The 27,675-nt window shown below is 41.9% G+C and overlaps 1 pseudogene across 1 annotated transcript; it reads right to left on the bottom strand.

Moving 5' to 3' along the window:
• Positions 1 to 485: 485 nt before the first annotated feature.
• Positions 486 to 24,206, bottom strand: LOC149233780 (putative pentatricopeptide repeat-containing protein At3g13770, mitochondrial pseudogene; annotated as a pseudogene). Its single transcript, XR_016248247.1, has 2 exons — positions 24,068 to 24,206; positions 486 to 3,096 (listed from the first exon to the last, which is right to left on the bottom strand). The product of XR_016248247.1 is annotated as a putative pentatricopeptide repeat-containing protein At3g13770, mitochondrial pseudogene (transcript).
• Between the last annotated feature and the right edge of the window lie 3,469 nt (positions 24,207 to 27,675).

Below are 27,675 nucleotides of genomic sequence, written 5' to 3'. Positions count from 1 at the left end.
TTTCGTATACCAACATTCATTCTTCATTCTTAACTCGAGTTAATATTCCTTTTGCTACTAAGATTAATTGTGATAACTAAGGGCTATCGATTAGGAATTTGGAACTGCAGAATAGTGGCAAACATAGAGTGAACTTGAAGGATTCTATTGTTTGACAATTGGCAGCGAACTTTACATCAACAAGAATCAAACCAAGAGAAAAATGAGAACAACCTGTAAGCCTGAAAACCAAGACAGACATTATGCTGTTTGTAATGCGTGTGTGTTTACAGGTAAAGGAATGGAAGGCAAGATGAAGCTATGGGGTTTTAAATTTTGCGTAGGGGATCGGATCAACTGCTTAAAGCTATGGGCAGCTCACATTCAAGAACAGTGTCAAATCCTACCGCAATCAGGATTGGTCAGCGTGGTTGCGGCCTGTGCTATACAAACTACCACAAGGTATGTGAAGCAATTAAAATTAGAATATCTTTACACCACAGATCTGAATATTAAATTCATTGGAAAGCCAAAATCACGGCTATTCCCCAAACAAAAGCTAAAGGTATATGTTACTTAAATCATCATGACCTATTCCCCTTGATAATTATAATTACCAATAATCTCCACAAGTACAAAGACCATCCTTGAAGTGATGAAAGCGATTCGCATCCCTCACAACTATTTCTCGTGTAACAACCTTTGAAATAAACTTAATGGCTATGTGGCAGTCACCACAAACACGAAGGTTCTTGATGACTCTAATGGTGGTACCTGGAATTGTGCTGATAAGACCAAAAACAACAGCAAGCTTCTCGCTGTGGTGGTGTAGGTGGCTTTCTTTATGCTCCTCCTCCAGATCATGCAATACAAAGTTTGTATGAGGCACATAACCTAACTCCTTTAAATAAGCTGTCAATTCCTCCAATTTTGCGTAAATTTCTTCAGTTTGTGGATGTGACATATCCCTTGCAACAAATGTGTGTATCTTGTTGTTGACTTCAATCCAACTGAGACCTGGCTCCTTTTTCACCCCTTTGTCATTCATCATTTTCCGAACCTCTGCTGCCTCATCCCAGCGGCCAGCAGCTGAAAAGATGTTTGAGAGTAGCACATAGGCTCCAGGGTGCTGTGGTTCCAACCGAAGAAGACATTCTGCAGCACGTTTTCCTATTTCCATATTGCCGTGAATTCTAGAAGCACCAAGCAAGGAACCCCATACAACAGCATCAGGTTCAACAGGCATCTTGCTGACCAGATCCTCTGCCTCATCCAGATGCCCAGCACGACCAAGAAGGTCAACAACGCATGCATAGTGATCAGATTGTGGTGCAATTCCATAATCTCGACTCATCGATTCAAAGTAAAGGAGACCTTCATCCACTAATCCCACATGGCTGCATGAAGAAAGGACTCCAATAAAGGTAAACTCATCTGGCTTCATCTCTTGGCATTGCATTTGCTCAAAGAGTTGGAGGGCTTCTTTACCATGACCATGCTGGGCATAACCTTTAATCATCGCATTCCATGATATAACATCTCGTCTAGTCATGCAGTTAAAGACTTGCAATGCATCTTCTATGCTCCCGCATTTGGCATACATGTGAATAAGGGCATTCCCTACAATGACATCCAACTCCAACCCAGTCCTAATGATTTGAGAATGAATGAGCTTACCTTGTTCAAGAGTTGCTAGACTGGCACATGCCTTAAGAATAATAGAGAAGGTAAACCGATCAGGTTTCGTATCTGTCTGTCTTAGTTGCATAAACAGTTTCAGGGCTTCAATATGTCCTTGCTGAGCATAAATTGCGATCACCCCAGTCCATGAAACCACATCTCTCACAGGCATTTTATCAAACACGTTGAGGGCATCTTCCACATTTCCACATTTTGCATACATGTCAACAAGGGCACTCCCCACAATGACCTCTGAATCAAACTCAGTTTTGATAACGACAGCATGGATCTGCCTTCCCTGCTCCAGCATTTCTAGGCCGCTGCAGGAACTGAGCACACTAGCCAGAGTGCTGCGATCGGGTACCATGCCGTATCCTAATATTCGGCAGAAGAGTTCAAGGGCTTCTCTTCCATAACCTTGCCGTTCGTACCCTGCAATCATTGCATTAGTTGATATCAGATTTTGTTGAGGCATTTTGTCAAACACTTGGCGTGCATCATCTAAATACCCGCATCTATAATACATTGTAACAAGAACATTTCCTACAAAAATATGCTGGTCAAATCCAGTTTTGATAGAGTTAGCATGGATCTGCCTTCCCTGTTGAATAGCTGCTAAGTTGGCGCATGCACTACAAACACTTCCAAGAGTAAACTGGTTCGGCTCGGCACTTACCCGATGCATTTCACTAAACAATGAAAGAGCTTCTTCGCTCATGCCCTGCTGCTCATAGCCCGAAATCACGGCAGTCCATGAAACTACGTTTCGCACAGGCATTTTTTCAAGCACTTGGCGCGCATCCGCTAATTCTCCGCATTTGGCGTACATGTTAAGGAGATGATTTTCAACGAAAAAATTGGGGTTAAACCCTGTTATGATCATATGGGCATGAACCAGCTTTCCCTCTCCCAATGCTTTTATTTTAGCGCAACCATGCAACAAAGGAGCATATGCATTGAAGTTTGCGGTGATGCCCAATTTATTCAAAATATCCATCGCTTTCTTCAATTGCCCATCATCACATAGGTTGGCAACATGCTCGTTGATTTCACAGCTGAACTCATTTGGGCATCTCTCTGAAGCCATGCCAATATTAAAGGAGCTTTTTAAGCAAACGGTTGAAAACATCTGGCGCCATAGTGATAAATATCGTGGCACTCCAGCTACATTCTGCATCTCTTAGAATTTTCAGTTCATTCGTCTGAGAAAAATGTCAGCTTCCATACCTCTCAGCCTCGTACTCTTAACATCTGACCAAGGTACTCTTGTTATGCGCGAAATCCATGAAAATCCAAAGTTTTCAGAGTCTAGGCAGCGTACTCCTTTCACTGGCATTTTAACCCGCCTTCTAGCGATAATTCAAGGGAGAAGGATAAAAGCCAGTAGAGAGAATAGTGACTTGGACAAAATAAAATGAAATCGCGTATTCTAAAAACCTAGTGTTAACACCCAGGTTGTTCCCTATGACTCCCAAGGGAATACGGCCGGGGTAACCACTAACCAATCTTTGGATCACTGCTTCTAGCCTAACAGTGATCAGAGAGGGCTCTCTCTTTATGATTTGTAACTGTTTGTTGTAGGGTTTTAGGCTAGCTATTATGCACTGTGTTTTGTTTATGTTTGGTTGGTGAAATTCCTTTTAGGTTCTAGTGAAGTAGTTTTCTGAGAAGTTGAGTACCATTGGGCAATGGAGTCTGTAGCTGTATGTGTTTGAAGTTTTGAGATGAAAGATGGGACTTACAGGGCCATTTGGGAGTTTAATAGAACAGATTTTTGATTAAAAGACTGGAAACAGGTAGCACGAATAGTGAAAGCATTTAAGAATTTCCACTATTTATCTATGTGTTCCCAACAGATAGCTTTAAGAAGAGAAAACAGAGGTCTTAGGGGCAAAGTTGAATCCCAGAGAATGACTGTTACAATAAAAAACACAGTCTTGAATTGCAGCATTTAAGAATTACAATTCTGTTACTGTATAAGAGGAAAACATTTATAATAGCTCAGTTTGAGTCCAGGGTAAACATGGTTAAATCCTGGTACTATCCTTTCACCTTGCTATCAAGTGTAAAACATTAGAACGACAAAGAGAACAAAAGACTCAAAACGGACACGATAAGAGATTTGAGAATACTTATAGTTTTATGCAACACCCATGGAATCCTGTAACAGGCATCCTTCACCACAAGACATCAAATACACCAAACTTCTGGAAGTTCCATTCCTCCTTTGTATTAATTCTCTGAAAATATTACAGCAGATGGAAGTTATCCAAGAGAAAATTCCAGCAACCCCTTCAGCATCTGTGAAGGGTCTATATATACTAGCGGTGGTCTACAGAAATATCTGAGTTCTGCGTTATCTCAGTCTTTACATTCTCACCAACTCTTTAAGATATTATGTCGAAAATTTATTACACATTTAATACACAGTACAGGCATTTTAATGCTCTGTCAGAAGATATTTAGCTTTATAAGAATAGCTAAGTCGGTCTGAATATTTGGAGTTAATGCATAGAAAACCCGACTGTAGGCTGGTACACTATGTCTCGGACCTGTCAGCTGTGACTTTGACTGCTGCTGGTGGCGAGTGACTGGTCTGGCCGAGTTGGCTCAGCCTCTGCCTTTTCCTGTGGGTATTAATTCCAAAAATTGTCACTGTATGTACCTGCTTCTTTCCCTTTGCGCTATTGGTTCTGTCCCGTTAAAATTGTCTGGGTCAAATGCCTCCAGACATCCTGTGTGGGCAGTTGATGTGCCAAAATTGCCCCTAGAGTCTCATCTGCTTCTGTGAACTTGAAGAAATTGGGTGGTGTATCAAACAGATGCTCTATCTCATTCATGAGAAAAAACAGGTTCTCCACTCTGTCATACATCATTTGCCCTGTGGCTGGCCCTGTGTCCTTTGAAGTGCTGGGAGGTTTTGCAATCTCTGCTACTGCATGTGCATCAATTCTCTTGTTATAGTTGTCCAGGGTGAGCAGTCTTCCCACGCTGCTCAAAATGTTGGGGAGGCCTCTGTTCTGCAGTGTTACAAACTTCTCCAGGAACCTGTTAATTTCTGTCTGCATGTCCTGTGTCCTTCTTTCCAAGGTTCCAATCAAGTTTCTCAATGTAACAACTCTCTTGGCTATGGCAATCGTTTCTGTCCTGTTGTTGATTCCCATGCTAGCCAATTGAGTGCTGGTTTTGTAATTCAGGATATTGATCATCCTGGTAGCTGCTTCTGGCATGTGCCCAAGGCTTGCCCTTGCTCTCTGTATTTCCTTGTTTGCTTTGGTGATGAGCACCATTTGTTCATCCATGGTTTCAATGTATTGCCACTGTTTGGCAATGGATCTCCCAATGTTGCTCCACAACACTGCTTTCATATCAGCTGTCACCCTTTCCAGTGCAAGCTCTTTTTCCAGCTCAGCAATCCTTCTCTTAAGGGTTTTCACCTCTCTCTCCTTGGCTGCCTCATTTTGTTTGCTTTTATCAAATTTCTCATTAACATTAGCCAAGTTCTGTTTGAGCCCATCCAGCTCTTTCATTTGAGCTTCCATAGCTCGGATCTCTGCTTGCAGCTTTTGCATGTCTAGACTAGCAGCCTGTTCTGATGTTGTAGTTGTTGCTGCTGTGGATGGCGCTGTAGTTGGTGCTGTAGCTTCTGTTTGCTGAGGAGGAGGAGCAGTCTTTGGAGGGACTTCCTCAAGATTTATTATCACAGGAGGAGGCTGGGAGGGATGGCCCTCTTCTCTTTGCTTCAGTGCTTCCTGTAGTGCTGCCTTTGCAGTTTCAGTTTGTCCTAGCTGGTCTTGAGTCCTAACCAGCTCTTTGTATAAGGATACCAGCAGGTCTGTGGTATCTTTTTCTTGCCGTTGCTGGGCAACTTCATCTGTTTGTGGATGGATGGTGGCCGGGAGTTTGATTTTCTTTCTTAGGGCTGCCATGTCTGCATCCCTTATTTTCAGCAGTTCTTGGATGCCTTTGACATCCTTGGGATCATGTCCAATATCTATGATTACCTCCTCCAAGGATTTGATCCTGTTGTCCTTGGCCTGTGAGGATGCTCGTTCCAATTCTAGCTGGGATGATGTATTGTCTAGGCTGCTCTTTAACTTGTAATTTTCCAGTGTCTCATCTGCCAGGGAGGCATACACCATTTCACCCGTTTGTTTGTGTAACTCTATCTTATCCATGGGGTGAATATCTTTAGCCAGAACCTCCATGTTGGTTCTTAAATAGTCTGAGGTGGACTGAGGATGTAGAGTTGTGGGCATAAAATGGCTCATTATCATTTTGCCCTCACTCACATCAAAAGCAGACATTAGTCTCTGCTGGTTGCTGGGGGCTAGTTTTAACAAGTGATCATAGAGTTGCACTTTTATGGGATCACTCCTTCTCTTGATTTCGATGAACTGCTGCTTTATACTTGAGTGCCCCTCTCTATGCCGGCCAGAAGAGCTGACCTCTCCTCCCATTGTCATATCTGGTCCTCTTTGAGATGAGCTGGCCGAGAGTTCTCCACTGGGTGGGCCCATGCCCATGGCCTGCCTTACTGCTATGTCCTCCTCTTGGGAGTCATTCAATCTTTGTCTCTTCTCTCCTCTGATCAAGGATGAAGTCTGGGGAGTCTCTCTCTCTCTCTTTCTGGTTAAGTCCTCCTTCTGAGGTGTTTGGAGGACTGAGCTGTCCACATTGATGTCTGTTCTTGGAGACAACTCTGTTTGGGGCTGCTGTTCTGTAGATCCGGGCAAATCTGTCTCTTTATTTTGCTGTAATGGCTGCTGCCCACTAGTTTGTGGTTTATCTTGTTGCTGCCCCAACTCCCGTTCTTCCATTTCTTCTTGCTGCTGTAGCAAGGTGTCAACCTGTTCTTCTGTTAATATAGGTGGTTGTTCCACCTGTTTGCCTTTGTCCTTGCTTGCTGCTTGGGTTGTCTGCTCGGCAGTTCGCTGTTGTGTTGCTGGTGTTGTGGTGGCTGCCCCAATTTGCCTCCTGTAGGAAATAGGCACCTGTCCACAAGTTTCCAAGTCAGCTTGTTTTTGGACATTTCTAGCCTCTTGCTCAAGTATTTCTTCATTAGTCATTTGCTCTACTAATGTGCCCTCTTCCCAATCTGGTGCATTTGCATATTTTTCAATTTCAGGTAATCTGGCATGAGCATAGTTGCCTAACTTATACCTGATCCTCCTGAGGGAAATAGAGTGGTTAGGGTCATATGGAATCCACTCAAAACTAGTTTTCAACTGGAGTCCTTCCAGGATCCTGTCTGCCTCTTTCCAGCCTTCTTCCTTCCTGTTGTATAAGAAGGGACCTAGCTGATTTCTCACTTTCAACTGTGATTTCTTGTTTTTACTCTGAAAGTGTAGGTAATCTGAGTTCCCAAATTGCCTGAAATATTCTAAGGCAAACAGTCTCATGGGAACGTACCTTGGCAGCCTAAATGGATTTAATTCACATCCATACACCCTAATGACTGTGTGATTCTGGTAGAAGTACCAGTTGCCGATGTTGTAAAGCTTGTTCAAATGAAGAATTCTTTTCATGTCATCGGTCAGTCTAGGAGGAGGGGCACCTTGCAGCACTGTTAGGGCTGGATGAACAAATAAATCAATAAACTCACAGTATGTATAAGGTGATAGTGAGGTACGATGGAACACAGGGGTCCAAAAAACAACTGATCTTGGGGTTCCTTGGGCGTTGAGTGACCTCAAAGGGACAGAGAAGGCAGCTGGCTGGTTGAACAAGAACAGATGATATATGTAGGAGGTATATCTGAACAGCCTCTCCCTCTTCAAGTTCATGAACTGGTCATGAATCTTCTCAGCTATATAAGTTGCATAATCATAGTGGATAGCTGGAGGCTTACCCGGGGCAAATATGGACAGCATGGCCAATATGCTGTCATCTACATCTTCCAGTCCTCTGAATCCCAGGACATATCCAATCAAGTCCACCATCATCCTGCCCAACTCATTCAGGTATTGGTACCCAATGGGAGGGGTTCTGACTGCTTCAGAGCTAGGTGTGACAAATAGCTGGTTAATCTTCACAATCTGGTCATTAGACAGGTTATTTCCTCTCTTTATCAAATCTTGCATGGAAAGAGGGGTCAATTTCTTGGCTGTATGAAAATGCAGCATCTGATTTATACTCTCTGGAGTGATCTGAAACAGGACTAGGCCTGTGGGGCTAATGACTGCCCTTTGGCTGGGGTCATAGCACTCTTGGCAACTGTAGATAAGCTCTGGCATGGGATTAACTTGGGGAAGGTTGTATATGGGCAAATTTGATTCCCAAATTCCCAGGATATCTGCTCCACTCATGTGCTGGGCTCTTAGTTCATTTAACATCTGGATATTATACTTAGTTCCCATAGGAAACCAGTCCAACATCTGGTAATCCATGTCTCCCAGGGGTTTCCATGCTAATTCTTGGTGGGGGGCATTGATAGGCTTAATATTGAGAGCAATGGGAGTCTCCATAGCTTGTGAAGGGATAAACTAATGCAATTTGACAAGTGAGTTGGCAAAGACAGACTGCAGATTGCCCTCTGTGGTAAAAACTTGATTTTCTGAACTGTCAGAGGGGAATTTACCAGCTAGAAATTGAAATACTGCTGGTAATTGGTTACAGAGACTCTTTTGGGGCCCAATTTAGCTCCTGGTAGTAATTCAGAGGTATTCAGCGGGGCATTTAGCCGAGAAAACGCAGGACGAGGGGTTTTCAGATGAATTGCAGTTTGTCACAACTCTGCAGGGAATTTTTGGACTTCACAGAGACAATGGTGGAGGTATAACTCGGTTTTAGCGGTGAAAAAATCTGTTTTACGGTCCTATTATGCCTGTGAGCAGTTTAGAGCAGAATGCAGGTCGAATGGAGGGCAGGGTAGGGTAAATACCTGTAACTTGACGTGCAGAAGTCGTGACAAGGTGTACTGCAGTTGCTGGAGTGGTCGCCTTTGTTGAATTTACAGGTTGGCGGAAATCCGGGCAGAAACGGTTAAACAGAGAGTTCAGCAGACAATAACAATGAAATGGTGAAAAAACGCGTGAAATTTGGTTAATATGAGATTTTTACCCATTTGGCGCTTTTTTTTTTTATGATGACGTCAGCATGACGTCATTGGTGGGTCACGGTGATGTGACGTCAGCTGACGTCATCGGGGAGGACGTGGCGGAAGACGACAGGTCAACGGGGGTGAGGTGGCAGTCCAGTCAGCGGTGAGTTGGACGCGTGGTGGAGGCGGGTACGAGACGTGGCAGACAGGTCAACTGGACGGGTGGAGGTGAAACCGTGACGGTCATGGTTAAGGCTCTAACCGTCACGGTTTCTCGGGGCGGTTAGAGTACGGTGCCCAGGGTGTCAGAGGGAGCTCCGAGACGGTCTAACGGGCGACGCGTGGCAGAGGCATGACGAGGCGCAACGTCATGTTCTCGGGAGTTAACGCGCGGACGTGGACGGCGTTCCGATATTGTGGTGGGCCGTCGGATCTGGAGGGCTTGATCCGACGGCTGGCGGAGGTGTAAGGTGCACGGCAGATAGGGCGGCGGAAAAATTTAACGTTTATGGGTTTTTTGACAAGGTTTTCAAATGTTTCAACCTCTGACCACCCGCGCTTGCATTTGGGGGCATGCTGAAGGCGGGATTTTGCCTTTTATAAGGTTTGCGGAGGGTTTGTGGGCTAGAGGGGTTTAGAGAGGGGTTTATACCCATGCAAAGGTATTTTTTGAGGGGAAATGATCTGCAGCAAAGGGAGAGTATCAGAGATAGGTTCACCATGGTGGCCAGATGCCACTATGATCCCTCTTTGCAGATTTCTCGGCTATTATGCCTAGGGGAGGGAATATATAACATTTAGGGCTTTATACACCTTAGTGTTATTACTATTAGGGCAAGGGGTAGAATAAGGGAGTTAAATAGTAGAATTAGGAGTTAGTAAAGTGAAGGAGGGGAATCTTTGAGAAAGGGGATGTTAATGATGGAGTAAGGGGGAAGAAGTGAAGTTAGTGATGCTTTCTGCTGTGAATCCATGAAATTCACCACCTTTTTTGCTGATATGTCCATTGCCTTGGCAAAATATCTTTGACAACTATGTAATGGTGAACCTGTCCTTTCTGCAACCACAACTGCCTACCCAACTATTTCACCTAACATTTTTTAGTTTCTTCTTGGAGGGGCACTTAGACTTGCAACCCTCAAGTGCCTTTTCTTTTCTTTGGCTTTTTCCTTGTTTTACTCTATCTGCTTCTACCCTTATCTCTTCCAAGGTCCCAGATTAGGCTTTTGGGAACCTTTGTTTCTCTACCTGAACTACTTGTCTGCCAAGATTAAGCTGTTTGGACAGACTTCTTTCTCTATTCTACAACTCAAAATTGAAACATGGCATGATCCAGATTAGACTGTTGAATCATCCACAAAAATGTAATAAGGTCCTCAATATCTGAAGTAATTTCACACACCTCTGATTACCTGGAAATATGGGATCTTTGTGCTAACAAAGCAGAGCCTATTTGGATTTTCAATAATCAATCATGAAATATGAAACCTATTACTATAGGTATCCAACAGTGGCTCCACATGGGGATGGTTTTTCTTTTGAAAGACCAAGAACAGCAGGTCAGATTGCCTTGTTCCTTGAATGTCCATCTTAATCTTTGAGCTCTGATACATGTAACCTGTCAAAATTGTGTGCTTTTTGATGGGAACCTCTGGTTCTATGTGCCTGTTGCTGCTAGGTGCAGCACTTGGAAAACCTCTTCTTACAAACTAAAAATAGAAAACATATATAGGCCTGAATATATACAATGAACCTTTGGATCCTTATCATAGTGGACCATCATAATAGTGCTTCAGCATCCTGCCATTGACAGGACCTTCATCCAGTTCAGTTACAGTCAAACTTTTAAGGAAATAAGTGTTATTACCTTGCACTGCTTGGACAGCAAATGGTCCTTTCCATAAAGAATCAAACTTCCCATGTTTCCCTTTCTCTTCTCTTCTTGCATCCCACTTTAGAACTTTGTCTCCCATATTGAAATCTTCTGCTTTGGTTCTTCTGTCAAAGGCCTTTTTCAGTTTTTCTTGTAATATTTGCACTCTGCTGAAAACTTGTTCTCTGGTCTGCTGTAAACAGATTATCTGGTTGATCCTTCTTTGCATATCATTTGGCTCTGCTTGACTTTCTTGTAGAAGTTTCATAACTGGCACCCCTAGTGATGAAGGAAATCTGGCCTCTAATCCATAGACCAACTCATATGGGCTGGTACCAATTGATCTTTTGGTGGTTAATCTATCTGCCCATAAAGCATTTACTAGTTTCTTGTGCCAGTTCTTTTTGTTCTCTTCCAATACTTTCTTTATGATGTTTATCAAGCTTTTGTTTGATGATTCAGCAAGACCATTTCCCTGAGGATAGTAAGCTGTAGAATGGCCCAAAGTGATGTGAAACTTATGACAGAAATTTATCATTTTCTTGGATTTGAAGGCAGCAGCATTGTCTGTTATTATCTTTTCTGGGCAGCCAAATCTAGCCAGTATATTGTTTTCTAGAAATTGAATGATCACTGAGTCATTTGCTTGTCTGCATGGGGCAGCTTCAATCCACTTGGTGAAGTAGTCTGTTGCAGTCAAAATCCATCTGTGTTGTCCTGAAGATGAGGGATGAATCTCTCCAATGAAATCCAAGCCCCATTGTTGAAAAGGTCTTTCTGTTGAAATGGGCCTCAAAGGAAGTGGCAGCAACTGTCTTCTGCCTTCAAACAGCTGGCACTTGTGGCATGATGTTGTGAATTTCTTCACATCTGAGAACATGGTGGGCCAGTAATAACCGGCCCTTAATATTTTGTCCACAGTGGACTTCCAGTACAAATGTCCACCACAGTCTCCAGCATGGAATTCTTGCATAATTTTATCAGTTTCATTCTCAAGAAGACAGTGCAGCAAAATACCTTCATGGTTTTTCCAGAGTAGATTCTCATCTAACACACAAAATTTGGATGTTTTCATTTTTAGGAACCTAGACTTAGTTCTGGACAGTCCTGGGGGAGCACACAGGTTTTGTAACACATAACAGATATCAGAGTACCATGGAGATTGTTCAAAGGCTACATTGATCTTTGGAGTCGCCAGCTCTGTTTCACTGTCCAGTTGGTTGATATCTAAGGCTTGGAAATTTGATTCTGTCATTAACTTAGCCAAACCTTGCCCTTTTATTAACTTTGTAGGCTTTATTTCAATGTCAAATTCAAGTATGTTTGCAATCCATTTTCCTCTTCTACCCTCTAAGTTTTCTTGGGTGAGAATGTCTTTGACAATAGGACTTGGTACATAAGCCACAACATGAGAGTAAAGGATATAGATCCTAAAATCTTTGATCGCTTTGATTAATGCATAGGCTTGTTTTTCCATTATTTGGTATTTCAAAGGAGCATCTCTAAGAGCTCTGCTGAAGAAGGCAATGGGCTTTTCATTCCCTTGATCATCTTTCTGCAATAAAACAGCAGCAATAGTATGCTGGGAGGCAAAAGAAAAAATAATAAAGTCTTTGTCAAACTGAGGATTAGTTAATACCGGGGTTTGGGTTAAAGCCAGTTTTATGCTTTCAAAGGCTTGCTTTGCTTCCATAGTCCACTTAACCTTTGAATCTTTCTTTAGCATATTGTTTAGCAGTCTGATCAATTCTGCTAAATTTGGGATGAACCTTCTTAAAAAATTGAGTTTTCCTAAGAATCCTTGCAACTCTTTGACACTCCTAGGGTGAGGCATTTGTAGGATCGCTTGTATCCTATCTGGATCAATTCTTATGCCATCTTTCGAAATGATGTGTCCTAGAAGTTTCCCTTCTTCCAAACCGAATAAAGACTTCTTGGGGTTTAAGGAGATGCCATATTTTCTGCATGTTATGAAAATCTGTCTTAAATGTTTCAAATGTTCTTGGTCAGATTTTGAGAAGGGTGTAAGATCATCTAAGTAAATGACCAAGAAATCATGAATTTCTTTTGCAAAAGCAATGTCCATTGCTCTTTGAAATGTTGCCCCTGCATTTTTCAATCCAAATGGCATTTTCACATACTTGAAAGTTCCCCATGGGGTAGTAAATGCAGTTTTGTCTTGATCATCTGGGTGCACTAAAATTTGATTGAAGCCTGAGAAGCCATCCAACAATGATATTCTTGAGGCTCCTACTACTCTTTGAAGGATGTGGTCCATTTTGGGTAAGGGATAGTTGTCTTTGAGTGAAACTTGATTCAGATTCCTTAAGTCTACACAAAGTCTGATTTCACCAGTTTTCTTTCTGGTAGGGACTAAATTTGAAATCCATTCCGAGAATCTGATTGGTGCTATAATACCAGCCTTGAACATTTTATGCAACTCTTTTTCAATGGAAGGAAGGAGCACAGGATTGATCCTTCTCAATTTCTGTTTGAATGGTTTTTGATTAGGCTTGAGAGGGATGGTATGCTGGATGACAGATGTGTCATAAGACTTCAAGTCTTCATAACCCCAGGCAAAGACATCTTGGAATTCTTTAAAGAGATCAACATATTTGGGCTTTTGATCGGGGGGCAAAGAGGCGGACAGCTTGACTATCTTAGGCTTTTCCATAGTGCCAATATTACATTCTTCAACTCTTGCATCTAATGGCTGCATCTTTGGCTTCCTAGGGATGTCATTTGAGTCAAAAATATCCTCTAATGGGGTAAGGCCCACTGGGAGGAAATTGTCTTTGAGTTGTATGATTTCAGTTTCAATGTTACTCATCTCTTCACAGTCCATTTGTTTAATTTGTTGAATGTTTTCATTGTTGAAAATGGTTGGGCTGAGTAGTTGTTTTGCTGTCCTAAGTGACATTGGGTGAGCAGATTGTTGAAACTGTAATTGTGATTGACTTGCTCCATCAACAATTTGAGATTGACTTGCTGTCTCAAGGTCAATATTTAATCCTGTAAACTCTTGTTGCAAAGTTAAAAAGTTGTTTATTTGCCTATCATTCTCAAATACTTGCCATTCTTTGACATTGTTTGGAATAGAAGGCCTATATTTGACTTCTGCTGTGAAACAATTGTTGGGTTGTAGTGGGAATTTGAAGGTGCTGGCAAATGTTGCCAAGCTGTGAGCATGGAGATTGTGGCCCCTTGGAATCTTTGTGAGAACAGACTCGGAGAAAGTTTCTAGTATTTCAATTACAGCAGACCTGTAGGACCTTAATCTTTTGTCATTGGTGACAAAATCCCCTTTTACTTGTTGAATTACTAGATCAGAGTCCCCCATGATTGAGAGGCTATGTGCTTGTAATGATTTAGCAATCTTGAGACCTAGTAGCAGAGCTTCATATTCTGCCATGTTGTTAGTGCATTTAAAGTTCAGTCTATATGCCCTGCCTTGTGCACAGGCTTTCTCTTTGTTATGTATCCATACTCCAGCTCCTGCCCCTAACTTGTTAACTGAGCCATCAAACTCTAGGACCCACAGACTATCTTGCTGGTCAGGGAATCTTAAATTCTTCTCATGGGATGGCCATGTGAGCATGAGTTGAGGTTTCTTTTCCCATTTGTCTCCTAGGATAATTTCATCATTTATTTGACAATTTTTTACAACTGAAGGAGGGTGAATGGGTATTGTTGGGCTGATTAAATTTTGGCAGGTGCCACTTGTTTGATGGATGTTTTGTTTTTGTATGGGTGTCTCGGTCTTGATGTTATTGCTTAAGGAATTTGTGCTGTCATTGAAAAGGATGAAGGAGTCTATGTCCGAATGGACAGCATATATTGGAAAATTTTGAGGCTTTTCTTCACTGCTGACCATGTATTTCATGAGTGTTTCCCTATAAAGTCTCTTGGGTTGCCCAAAGACAGAGATGGTTGCATATGACATGTCTAATTGCAGGGAGCCTTGGAGCTTGGCTCCCCATGATCTTGATAAGAGCATTCCATATTTGGGTGGGATATCGGCAACAACAACATCCATTAAAATGGTTTTGTTGGGAAATTGAACCAGGGACACACATAAATCCTTAATCAGGCCCAAGCATTTTACTTGACTAGAATCAAAAGAAAACAGGTCTTTGTATGGTCTTGTTATATCCAAATTTAATCTTTCCATGACTGCTTTTGGCATGAGGTTGTGAGATGCACCTGAGTCAAACATTGCATTGTGCAGTATTTTATCATGAACGTGTAAGCTGACATAAAAAGGTAAAACCCCTGTGACTACTGTTTTTCCATCTACCTCTGGACCAAACAGTAATTCTGGAGTGTCATCTAGCACATTTACATCATCTTTGTTGTTGGTGAGCTGAAGGGATTTCTTGATCTGTTGCTTATATATGTCATGCTTGGCTAGCTCTAAAAGGGGAATTGCTATCTTTAACTTGCCAACCTCTGTTCCTAGGTCAAAGGGTTTATCCACCTGAATTTTAGGGTCACGGACAGCAGTCCTTTTCTTGTTCAATGAAACTTCTTGTCGGATTTCATCTTGATTTTGGAACCTGCCCCCCATGTCCATGTCTTGAGGGGTGATGTTCGGATTTGGGTGAGAGGATGATGTTGCAGTGGGCTCTTGTGGTGTGGACAGAAATTCAGTGACCTCCTCAACCACTACTTCCTTTGCAGGCAAGTTTGTTTTGTCATTAGGTTCAGTGACTGAGGCTTCTTTAGATTGCTGTTTCTCCTTTACCTTTTCAGGCTGATTTGCATTTATAGTCCGACTTCTTAGTTTGTACTGCTTATGGACTTCATAGACAGCAGTATCATATCCTTGCTTAAAGTCAAAGGATTCTCCTGATTGTGTTTGGAATGTTTTGTTCTCATCCTCATCATGGTCTTCTTGTGTTAGGAACACATGGCTTTTACCATCCAGACCTATTAAATTGATCTCTGGATCTTCATTGAGTTGATTAGCCGAGGAAGTTTCTGCATAATTTTCTTGAAAAGGTGGTCTGATATCTTGGTCAGCACCTGTTTTTCCTATATTGGGGTTCTGTGTTCTCCTAAAATTTGGGTTTCTAGGAGTATTGTTTTGTGGTGCTTCCCATGATGACTTTCTTTCTACTGATTCCACTCTTTCACCTAGTCTTTTCATGCTGTTTAGTATTGCATCCAACTTTTGATCGAAACCCGAGGGCTCTTCTTTGAAACCAACCTTCTTTTCCAGCTTTGCCCTGTTTCTTTTGGCAATTAGGTTGGCCTCTACAGTGACTGCAACTCTTTGGGCTTCTGCAAGGGTTGGAGGGTCTCTTTCTCTCAACTGATAGGCCATATCAGAGTCAAAACCATCAGGGAAGTTATAAAGGGCTAAATCAGGAGGGGGCCTTAAGTTCTGGGGAATAGCATTGTATATGTTGTTAAACCTAGCACAATATTCCAACACCGTTTCTTGGGGACCTCTTTTAATAGTGTTATATTCACCCAGTATATGGTGTGGATCTCTCTTTTTCTCCCATCTGTTGGTAAATTCCTGGTATAGAACTTCAGAGGTTGCAATGGAATTTGCATTCAAGGATCTAAACCAAGTTCTGACATCCCCAGTTAGGCTTTGGACAAAAATTCTCATCCTGACACTATCATCATCAATTTCATAGGTCTCAAAGTGGTCTTGCATCTTTTTAGCATGCTGGATGGCTGTCAAAGGGCCATGGGAATCAAAAAATGAGAGTCTGGTTTGGTAGTCATGGGGTAGAGCTGGAGCATTGGCTGGTATCTGCAGAGGTGCATATCTGTTAGCCATATTTATGGGATTTATAGGGTTAATAGGGACAAATGGACCAGCTGGTATCACAGGTATAACAGGGGTAACAAGAGGGAAATTGATTGAAAGATTATGTGCAGAAGGTGAAGATGGGAGAGGAGGACTTTGAGGTGTTGATGATGAACTAGGGGAATTAGGTGTGGAACGGAAAAGGACTTTACAAGGAGTTGGTATGAGGATAGGTTGGTCTAAACTTATGACTGGATCAGCAGGCCTCTCCTGCTTGTGCTGTTTCCTTATGTTTTTTGTGATGATGTTTGGATTATTAACAATGATAGGCTGATCAGGGTCAGGATGTGCCCTAGTATGCCTTGGGTTTCTTTTAGGAGCCAGCTTCCAAGTGTTCTTTCAGAACTTTATACAGAAGTTTAGTATTTACAAGGGCTAAATAAGAACTCTGGAATGACTATATATGTTTCAAGGCCAGGATAAGTTTCCCTAGTTAGCTCTTCCTTAAGACTGAGAAACAGTCCTAAGATGTCTTGGCTAGCTTCAGGCTTGATGAAAGCTTTGGAAGATAGATAGTGATTGAATAGTCTTTGTCCCCAGCGGAGTCGCCAATTATGTTAACACCCAGGTTGTTCCCTATGACTCCCAAGGGAATACGGCCGGGGTAACCACTAACCAATCTTTGGATCACTGCTTCTAGCCTAACAGTGATCAGAGAGGGCTCTCTCTTTATGATTTGTAACTGTTTGTTGTAGGGTTTTAGGCTAGCTATTATGCACTGTGTTTTGTTTATGTTTGGTTGGTGAAATTCCTTTTAGGTTCTAGTGAAGTAGTTTTCTGAGAAGTTGAGTACCATTGGGCAATGGAGTCTGTAGCTGTATGTGTTTGAAGTTTTGAGATGAAAGATGGGACTTACAGGGCCATTTGGGAGTTTAATAGAACAGATTTTTGATTAAAAGACTGGAAACAGGTAGCACGAATAGTGAAAGCATTTAAGAATTTCCACTATTTATCTATGTGTTCCCAACAGATAGCTTTAAGAAGAGAAAACAGAGGTCTTAGGGGCAAAGTTGAATCCCAGAGAATGACTGTTACAATAAAAAACACAGTCTTGAATTGCAGCATTTAAGAATTACAATTCTGTTACTGTATAAGAGGAAAACATTTATAATAGCTCAGTTTGAGTCCAGGGTAAACATGGTTAAATCCTGGTACTATCCTTTCACCTTGCTATCAAGTGTAAAACATTAGAACGACAAAGAGAACAAAAGACTCAAAACGGACACGATAAGAGATTTGAGAATACTTATAGTTTTATGCAACACCCATGGAATCCTGTAACAGGCATCCTTCACCACAAGACATCAAATACACCAAACTTCTGGAAGTTCCATTCCTCCTTTGTATTAATTCTCTGAAAATATTACAGCAGATGGAAGTTATCCAAGAGAAAATTCCAGCAACCCCTTCAGCATCTGTGAAGGGTCTATATATACTAGCGGTGGTCTACAGAAATATCTGAGTTCTGCGTTATCTCAGTCTTTACATTCTCACCAACTCTTTAAGATATTATGTCGAAAATTTATTACACATTTAATACACAGTACAGGCATTTTAATGCTCTGTCAGAAGATATTTAGCTTTATAAGAATAGCTAAGTCGGTCTGAATATTTGGAGTTAATGCATAGAAAACCCGACTGTAGGCTGGTACACTATGTCTCGGACCTGTCAGCTGTGACTTTGACTGCTGCTGGTGGCGAGTGACTGGTCTGGCCGAGTTGGCTCAGCCTCTGCCTTTTCCTGTGGGTATTAATTCCCAAAATTGTCACTGTATGTACCTGCTTCTTTCCCTTTGCGCTATTGGTTCTGTCCCGTTAAAATTGTCTGGGTCAAATGCCTCCAGACATCCTGTGTGGGCAGTTGATGTGCCAAAATTGCCCCTAGAGTCTCATCTGCTTCTGTGAACTTGAAGAAATTGGGTGGTGTATCAAACAGATGCTCTATCTCATTCATGAGAAAAAACAGGTTCTCCACTCTGTCATACATCATTTGCCCTGTGGCTGGCCCTGTGTCCTTTGAAGTGCTGGGAGGTTTTGCAATCTCTGCTACTGCATGTGCATCAATTCTCTTGTTATAGTTGTCCAGGGTGAGCAGTCTTCCCACGCTGCTCAAAATGTTGGGGAGGCCTCTGTTCTGCAGTGTTACAAACTTCTCCAGGAACCTGTTAATTTCTGTCTGCATGTCCTGTGTCCTTCTTTCCAAGGTTCCAATCAAGTTTCTCAATGTAACAACTCTCTTGGCTATGGCAATCGTTTCTGTCCTGTTGTTGATTCCCATGCTAGCCAATTGAGTGCTGGTTTTGTAATTCAGGATATTGATCATCCTGGTAGCTGCTTCTGGCATGTGCCCAAGGCTTGCCCTTGCTCTCTGTATTTCCTTGTTTGCTTTGGTGATGAGCACCATTTGTTCATCCATGGTTTCAATGTATTGCCACTGTTTGGCAATGGATCTCCCAATGTTGCTCCACAACACTGCTTTCATATCAGCTGTCACCCTTTCCAGTGCAAGCTCTTTTTCCAGCTCAGCAATCCTTCTCTTAAGGGTTTTCACCTCTCTCTCCTTGGCTGCCTCATTTTGTTTGCTTTTATCAAATTTCTCATTAACATTAGCCAAGTTCTGTTTGAGCCCATCCAGCTCTTTCATTTGAGCTTCCATAGCTCGGATCTCTGCTTGCAGCTTTTGCATGTCTAGACTAGCAGCCTGTTCTGATGTTGTAGTTGTTGCTGCTGTGGATGGCGCTGTAGTTGGTGCTGTAGCTTCTGTTTGCTGAGGAGGAGGAGCAGTCTTTGGAGGGACTTCCTCAAGATTTATTATCACAGGAGGAGGCTGGGAGGGATGGCCCTCTTCTCTTTGCTTCAGTGCTTCCTGTAGTGCTGCCTTTGCAGTTTCAGTTTGTCCTAGCTGGTCTTGAGTCCTAACCAGCTCTTTGTATAAGGATACCAGCAGGTCTGTGGTATCTTTTTCTTGCCGTTGCTGGGCAACTTCATCTGTTTGTGGATGGATGGTGGCCGGGAGTTTGATTTTCTTTCTTAGGGCTGCCATGTCTGCATCCCTTATTTTCAGCAGTTCTTGGATGCCTTTGACATCCTTGGGATCATGTCCAATATCTATGATTACCTCCTCCAAGGATTTGATCCTGTTGTCCTTGGCCTGTGAGGATGCTCGTTCCAATTCTAGCTGGGATGATGTATTGTCTAGGCTGCTCTTTAACTTGTAATTTTCCAGTGTCTCATCTGCCAGGGAGGCATACACCATTTCACCCGTTTGTTTGTGTAACTCTATCTTATCCATGGGGTGAATATCTTTAGCCAGAACCTCCATGTTGGTTCTTAAATAGTCTGAGGTGGACTGAGGATGTAGAGTTGTGGGCATAAAATGGCTCATTATCATTTTGCCCTCACTCACATCAAAAGCAGACATTAGTCTCTGCTGGTTGCTGGGGGCTAGTTTTAACAAGTGATCATAGAGTTGCACTTTTATGGGATCACTCCTTCTCTTGATTTCGATGAACTGCTGCTTTATACTTGAGTGCCCCTCTCTATGCCGGCCAGAAGAGCTGACCTCTCCTCCCATTGTCATATCTGGTCCTCTTTGAGATGAGCTGGCCGAGAGTTCTCCACTGGGTGGGCCCATGCCCATGGCCTGCCTTACTGCTATGTCCTCCTCTTGGGAGTCATTCAATCTTTGTCTCTTCTCTCCTCTGATCAAGGATGAAGTCTGGGGAGTCTCTCTCTCTCTCTTTCTGGTTAAGTCCTCCTTCTGAGGTGTTTGGAGGACTGAGCTGTCCACATTGATGTCTGTTCTTGGAGACAACTCTGTTTGGGGCTGCTGTTCTGTAGATCCGGGCAAATCTGTCTCTTTATTTTGCTGTAATGGCTGCTGCCCACTAGTTTGTGGTTTATCTTGTTGCTGCCCCAACTCCCGTTCTTCCATTTCTTCTTGCTGCTGTAGCAAGGTGTCAACCTGTTCTTCTGTTAATATAGGTGGTTGTTCCACCTGTTTGCCTTTGTCCTTGCTTGCTGCTTGGGTTGTCTGCTCGGCAGTTCGCTGTTGTGTTGCTGGTGTTGTGGTGGCTGCCCCAATTTGCCTCCTGTAGGAAATAGGCACCTGTCCACAAGTTTCCAAGTCAGCTTGTTTTTGGACATTTCTAGCCTCTTGCTCAAGTATTTCTTCATTAGTCATTTGCTCTACTAATGTGCCCTCTTCCCAATCTGGTGCATTTGCATATTTTTCAATTTCAGGTAATCTGGCATGAGCATAGTTGCCTAACTTATACCTGATCCTCCCGAGGGAAATAGAGTGGTTAGGGTCATATGGAATCCACTCAAAACTAGTTTTCAACTGGAGTCCTTCCAGGATCCTGTCTGCCTCTTTCCAGCCTTCTTCCTTCCTGTTGTATAAGAAGGGACCTAGCTGATTTCTCACTTTCAACCGTGATTTCTTGTTTTTACTCTGAAAGTGTAGGTAATCTGAGTTCCCAAATTGCCTGAAATATTCTAAGGCAAACAGTCTCATGGGAACGTACCTTGGCAGCCTAAATGGATTTAATTCACATCCATACACCCTAATGACTGTGTGATTCTGGTAGAAGTACCAGTTGCCGATGTTGTAAAGCTTGTTCAAATGAAGAATTCTTTTCATGTCATCGGTCAGTCTAGGAGGAGGGGCACCTTGCAGCACTGTTAGGGCTGGATGAACAAATAAATCAATAAACTCACAGTATGTATAAGGTGATAGTGAGGTACGATGGAACACAGGGGTCCAAAAAACAACTGATCTTGGGGTTCCTTGGGCGTTGAGTGACCTCAAAGGGACAGAGAAGGCAGCTGGCTGGTTGAACAAGAACAGATGATATATGTAGGAGGTATATCTGAACAGCCTCTCCCTCTTCAAGTTCATGAACTGGTCATGAATCTTCTCAGCTATATAAGTTGCATAATCATAGTGGATAGCTGGAGGCTTACCCGGGGCAAATATGGACAGCATGGCCAATATGCTGTCATCTACATCTTCCAGTCCTCTGAATCCCAGGACATATCCAATCAAGTCCACCATCATCCTGCCCAACTCATTCAGGTATTGGTACCCAATGGGAGGGGTTCTGACTGCTTCAGAGCTAGGTGTGACAAATAGCTGGTTAATCTTCACAATCTGGTCATTAGACAGGTTATTTCCTCTCTTTATCAAATCTTGCATGGAAAGAGGGGTCAATTTCTTGGCTGTATGAAAATGCAGCATCTGATTTATACTCTCTGGAGTGATCTGAAACAGGACTAGGCCTGTGGGGCTAATGACTGCCCTTTGGCTGGGGTCATAGCACTCTTGGCAACTGTAGATAAGCTCTGGCATGGGATTAACTTGGGGAAGGTTGTATATGGGCAAATTTGATTCCCAAATTCCCAGGATATCTGCTCCACTCATGTGCTGGGCTCTTAGTTCATTTAACATCTGGATATTATACTTAGTTCCCATAGGAAACCAGTCCAACATCTGGTAATCCATGTCTCCCAGGGGTTTCCATGCTAATTCTTGGTGGGGGGCATTGATAGGCTTAATATTGAGAGCAATGGGAGTCTCCATAGCTTGTGAAGGGATAAACTAATGCAATTTGACAAGTGAGTTGGCAAAGACAGACTGCAGATTGCCCTCTGTGGTAAAAACTTGATTTTCTGAACTGTCAGAGGGGAATTTACCAGCTAGAAATTGAAATACTGCTGGTAATTGGTTACAGAGACTCTTTTGGGGCCCAATTTAGCTCCTGGTAGTAATTCAGAGGTATTCAGCGGGGCATTTAGCCGAGAAAACGCAGGACGAGGGGTTTTCAGATGAATTGCAGTTTGTCACAACTCTGCAGGGAATTTTTGGACTTCACAGAGACAATGGTGGAGGTATAACCCGGTTTTAGCGGTGAAAAAATCTGTTTTACGGTCCTATTATGCCTGTGAGCAGTTTAGAGCAGAATGCAGGTCGAATGGAGGGCAGGGTAGGGTAAATACCTGTAACTTGACGTGCAGAAGTCGTGACAAGGTGTACTGCAGTTGCTGGAGTGGTCGCCTTTGTTGAATTTACAGGTTGGCGGAAATCCGGGCAGAAACGGTTAAACAGAGAGTTCAGCAGACAATAACAATGAAATGGTGAAAGAACGCGTGAAATTTGGTTAATATGAGATTTTTACCCATTTGGCGCTTTTTTTTTTTTATGATGACGTCAGCATGACGTCATTGGTGGGTCACGGTGATGTGACGTCAGCTGACGTCATCGGGGAGGACGTGGCGGAAGACGACAGGTCAACGGGGGTGAGGTGGCAGTCCAGTCAGCGGTGAGCTGGACGCGTGGTGGAGGCGGGTACGAGACGTGGCAGACAGGTCAACTGGGACGGGCGGAGGTGAAACCGTGACGGTCATGGTTAAGGCTCTAACCGTCACGGTTTCTCGGGGCGGTTAGAGTACGGTGCCCAGGGTGTCAGAGGGAGCTCCGAGACGGTCTAACGGGCGACGCGTGGCAGAGGCATGACGAGGCGCAACGTCATGTTCTCGGGAGTTAACGCGCGGACGTGGACGGCGTTCCGATATTGTGGTGGGCCGTCGGATCTGGAGGGCTTGATCCGACGGCTGGCGGAGGTGTAAGGTGCACGGCGGATAGGGCGGCGGAAAAATTTAACGTTTATGGGTTTTTTGACAAGGTTTTCAAATGTTTCAACCTCTGACCACCCGCGCTTGCATTTGGGGGCATGCTGAAGGCGGGATTTTGCCTTTTATAAGGTTTGCGGAGGGTTTGTGGGCTAGAGGGGTTTAGAGAGGGGTTTATACCCATGCAAAGGTATTTTTTGAGGGGAAATGATCTGCAGCAAAGGGAGAGTATCAGAGATAGGTTCACCATGGTGGCCAGATGCCACTATGATCCCTCTTTGCAGATTTCTCGGCTATTATGCCTAGGGGAGGGAATATATAACATTTAGGGCTTTATACACCTTAGTGTTATTACTATTAGGGCAAGGGGTAGAATAAGGGAGTTAAATAGTAGAATTAGGAGTTAGTAAAGTGAAGGAGGGGAATCTTTGAGAAAGGGGATGTTAATGATGGAGTAAGGGGGAAGAAGTGAAGTTAGTGATGCTTTCTGCTGTGAATCCATGAAATTCACCACCTTTTTTGCTGATATGTCCATTGCCTTGGCAAAATATCTTTGACAACTATGTAATGGTGAACCTGTCCTTTCTGCAACCACAACTGCCTACCCAACTATTTCACCTAACATTTTTTAGTTTCTTCTTGGAGGGGCACTTAGACTTGCAACCCTCAAGTGCCTTTTCTTTTCTTTGGCTTTTTCCTTGTTTTACTCTATCTGCTTCTACCCTTATCTCTTCCAAGGTCCCAGATTAGGCTTTTGGGAACCTTTGTTTCTCTACCTGAACTACTTGTCTGCCAAGATTAAGCTGTTTGGACAGACTTCTTTCTCTATTCTACAACTCAAAATTGAAACATGGCATGATCCAGATTAGACTGTTGAATCATCCACAAAAATGTAATAAGGTCCTCAATATCTGAAGTAATTTCACACACCTCTGATTACCTGGAAATATGGGATCTTTGTGCTAACAAAGCAGAGCCTATTTGGATTTTCAATAATCAATCATGAAATATGAAACCTATTACTATAGGTATCCAACACCTAGTTCCGAAAATAATGGAAATTTTGGTAAAATTATAATAAAATTTGGAAATTTTTTAAGATCATTTTGGGTGTCGGGTTAGTTTTTGATAATCATTCAGACACTACAGCATCCTGATTCTTTTTAAAAAATTTTTACCAAATTCAGGCAAGAAATCTAAGTTCCGTGCGAATTTGTGGCGTGGGTAGACAATGCCTACTCCCCAAATAAAATTCAAGTGGTGGATCCTCCAGAATGAACAATATAAAGGTGTACAATGCATTTTATGAGCGATCCAGGGAAAGGATGATCATGCGTGCGACATAGCGAACTTTCACACGAGCCCTGTGCACTCGTACTACCAAATTATGTGATGAATGTTGAATTGTTATCACAAATTACTCGTTTAATTGTTTACGGGCAGGCATTGTGAGAAAATAGCGTCTAATCTCCTTAGAAATGTAAATAGCCTGTAATGTCCTCAGTAATGTAATTGGTGCAACTAACATTAGGCCGCCTGCCATGCTATTCGGATTGCTATGTACCGTTGAGAATATTTTGCACTCTGAAACAACTTCAATGGTTGGATAAACAAGATAGTCAACTCATTGTTTGAAACCAATTTGCAGAGATATTATTGATAAAATATTTGATTTTCGTTTTAATTTTATTTTTTAGAATATATTATAATAGGTTTTTAGTTTAGGTTTTACCATAAGAGTAATGATTCAATGCAGATGTGAGTTTAGGGTTTTCATACGAGCAAAAAATTAAGGAGGGTGTCATTTAGGTTGTAGAGGATAGATCAAGGAGGCTGTCATCTAGGTTTGTAGGATGGATGTTGAGAGATAAAGATATGCAAAAGGAGAAGGTGAAGACAAAGATCCGTGGGAAGCAAGATGGAGGTCTACAAGAGGCTAAGGTGAGGATGGAGCTCTATGGGAGGTGAAGGTAAGTTTGTGGCCCATCTAAGTGATCGCTATGATTCAACATAATGAGATTATGGGACCAAACATGGATTTAAAATTGTAAAACGAAATATTTGAGGATGTTGATAGGAGAAATACCTACAACAATCATTATACCCTGTTGAAAATTAAGAATGTTTGGAGGAGGCAAAGTTGGCACTAGTAGAAGGTGCAAGTCTTGTCCAAAGATCAACTAGAAATAATCGAGATCTCATGACCTACACCATTAGCTACCTTTTGTTCCTTCTTCCATGCAACTACTATTAAATTTCAAATGAATGGATATTTGGGTAAGGATTTATGCATTAATTAGGAAATCAATCAACATAATGTTTTTAGTAGTGCATTAAAGGCTACAAACTCTCCAATTTGGCTAAATGGAAGAGGATTATTCGAATGACCCATTGGGCAACCAATCGATCTGGTTTGACCTTATGGAGATCCTCCTCGGGGTTGTTGCTTTAACAAGACGGGAGGTCGTGGGAAATGATAACACTAAACCTTATGAAGATTTTGCTATGTGCCAAATCAGTCATTAGGTTGATTATTTGGACATCTACCACATTGAAATGATAGCCATTAGGGGAATTTTGAGGTCTAAAATGGGTCTTCTAAGGAAAATAATAAAATAAGAGTTATGAATTTTAAAAGGAAAATAAGGAAAAGTATTTTTTATTGTATTTTCGGCTTATCTCCTTCTATGTTTACTCAATTGACACGTGTAGACACTCGTTGGATGAATAATTAAATTCCACATCCAATGAGTACTCACTTTGCATGTTTTTTTAATAAACTCATATAAAAAAAATGAAAATACATGTGGTGTGGGTCTACTCAAAAGTATGCAGAGTGAGTATTTGTTGGATGTGGAATTTAATTCTACACCTGACGAGTGTCTACAATTGGCATTTAAGTAAACCTACAAGGAGATAAGACAAAAATACAAGGAAAAGTAGTTTTCTTCTTTTCCCTCCAAAATATTTACCATTGGGGATGACATCATCATCTTGAATCTTATTGGCTCTTTTAAAGTTGATTTTGTTAGTACATTTTTTGTTTTGAGGCTCATTTTTTACCTCAAAATTACACTAATAAACAATTTATTCTCCCCAAATCGCCTTATAAGGCCTACATGGAAAGGATGTTGGTATGTACAGTCGGGGAGATCATCTACCCTAGGTAATGGATTAGGTGGGAGAATTAGGCTCGTTTCTATGGAATCATTCTGAAAACTAGTAATGTGTTTGATGCACGTCCTTTAGAATTGATGACAAACAACTTGAGTTCTAGCTTTGTTGAAGGTCTATCAAACAAAAATTAAACCTAAGGGTTTATTGAATTGAGTCTAACTAGTGAAATTATCAATGGTATCTCTCCTTCTGACTCTAGAACCTCTACACAAGGAAACTTGGGACTAGGAGGATTAAGAAATCCTAGTAAAAGCAGGAAGTGTATAAAGAAAAAGCCAAAGGCCATTAGCATCCTGCTTGGGGACATAGTGAAACTCATGAGATTATGGAATTTGAGAACTTGATGTTGATAGGTAGTTTCTTGAGTAGGTGAACGGGGACAACATTGCTCAAATCTTGGAGTAAAGGAAACTTTGATACCCTTCTTGGTTATATCTTATGCAACATGGTCTTCATAAAAGGTTAGCTAATTTAGACCTTTTGGACCTTTGAAGACATAGAAAAAAATATCCAAATTAAATGGATATAGGGCTCACAAGTTTTATATCTCAAAAAGTGACACTTGGGCTTTGATGTCTTTTTGACCCAACTTGATTTTATTATATGCTCAAACTTCCCCTAATCCTCAAATTGAGGAAGCCTTTAGGAAACTTGGAAAATCTTTAGGTCTTTTTTATGAAGTAAATAGTTTCTATCATGACATAGGATACACTAGGTTGGCCAAAATATTGGTAAGCCTTGACCTTTCCAAGGGTATCATTGATATTGTAATCATCTAGAAAGGTCCAACTATTTTCTAGTACTATACCCTCGATTATGAATATGTGGAATATTTCATGAATATGGACATCTAGTAAAAATTTCTGCTCCTGAGAATATAAAAAATGTCTACGTTCAAAAGTTTCCTCCTTGTCTAAAGAATCTAACTCCTACTCATTAGGAAGGTAAGCCTACAAAGCACTTTCAGTCTATCCCTTGAGAAGATGTATCAATGCTAGACATCCTTGTAAAGGAGCTCCCATAGGAATAGTAGGACCCCCGTTTAAGGCTACCTTAATAGAAAGACTCTGCAACAATACAGGGTAAGAAATTGTACAAATTCATTGTAGTTTCAAATTGCTTTTGTAATATGCAAAAACACAAGACTTGAATCTACTCTGCTCAGCAGCGGAAACAATTAATCGATCGAGAAATCACAACATAAACATGAGGCAAGATTCAATCACATATGGTCAGATATTTATTTAAGGGGAAAGCAACTGCCCAAAACCCCTTCCTATTTGTATTGCATTAGTCAGAAAATAGAGAATAAATACAATGCTTGTTCAAGTCTAAACAATCTCTACACAAGTATAATCTATCTCACTACCTCACAAGCTGACTTTGGCCAATACTTAGCCAATTTTGCTGCCTGCCAAGCTCCTATTTCCTTGTGTTGTTTCTTTGGGAATTAGCCCCCTATTAATTAGG

The sequence above is a fragment of the Pinus tabuliformis genome, chromosome J (genome assembly GCF_031772625.1).
Source record: "Pinus tabuliformis cultivar Carrire ecotype Pingquan chromosome J, CPIR1, whole genome shotgun sequence".
In the NCBI taxonomy this organism is placed as follows: Eukaryota; Viridiplantae; Streptophyta; class Pinopsida; order Pinales; family Pinaceae; genus Pinus; species Pinus tabuliformis.
Note: the sequence above shows the minus strand (reverse complement) of the source record. Positions and strands in the feature narration are given on the sequence as shown.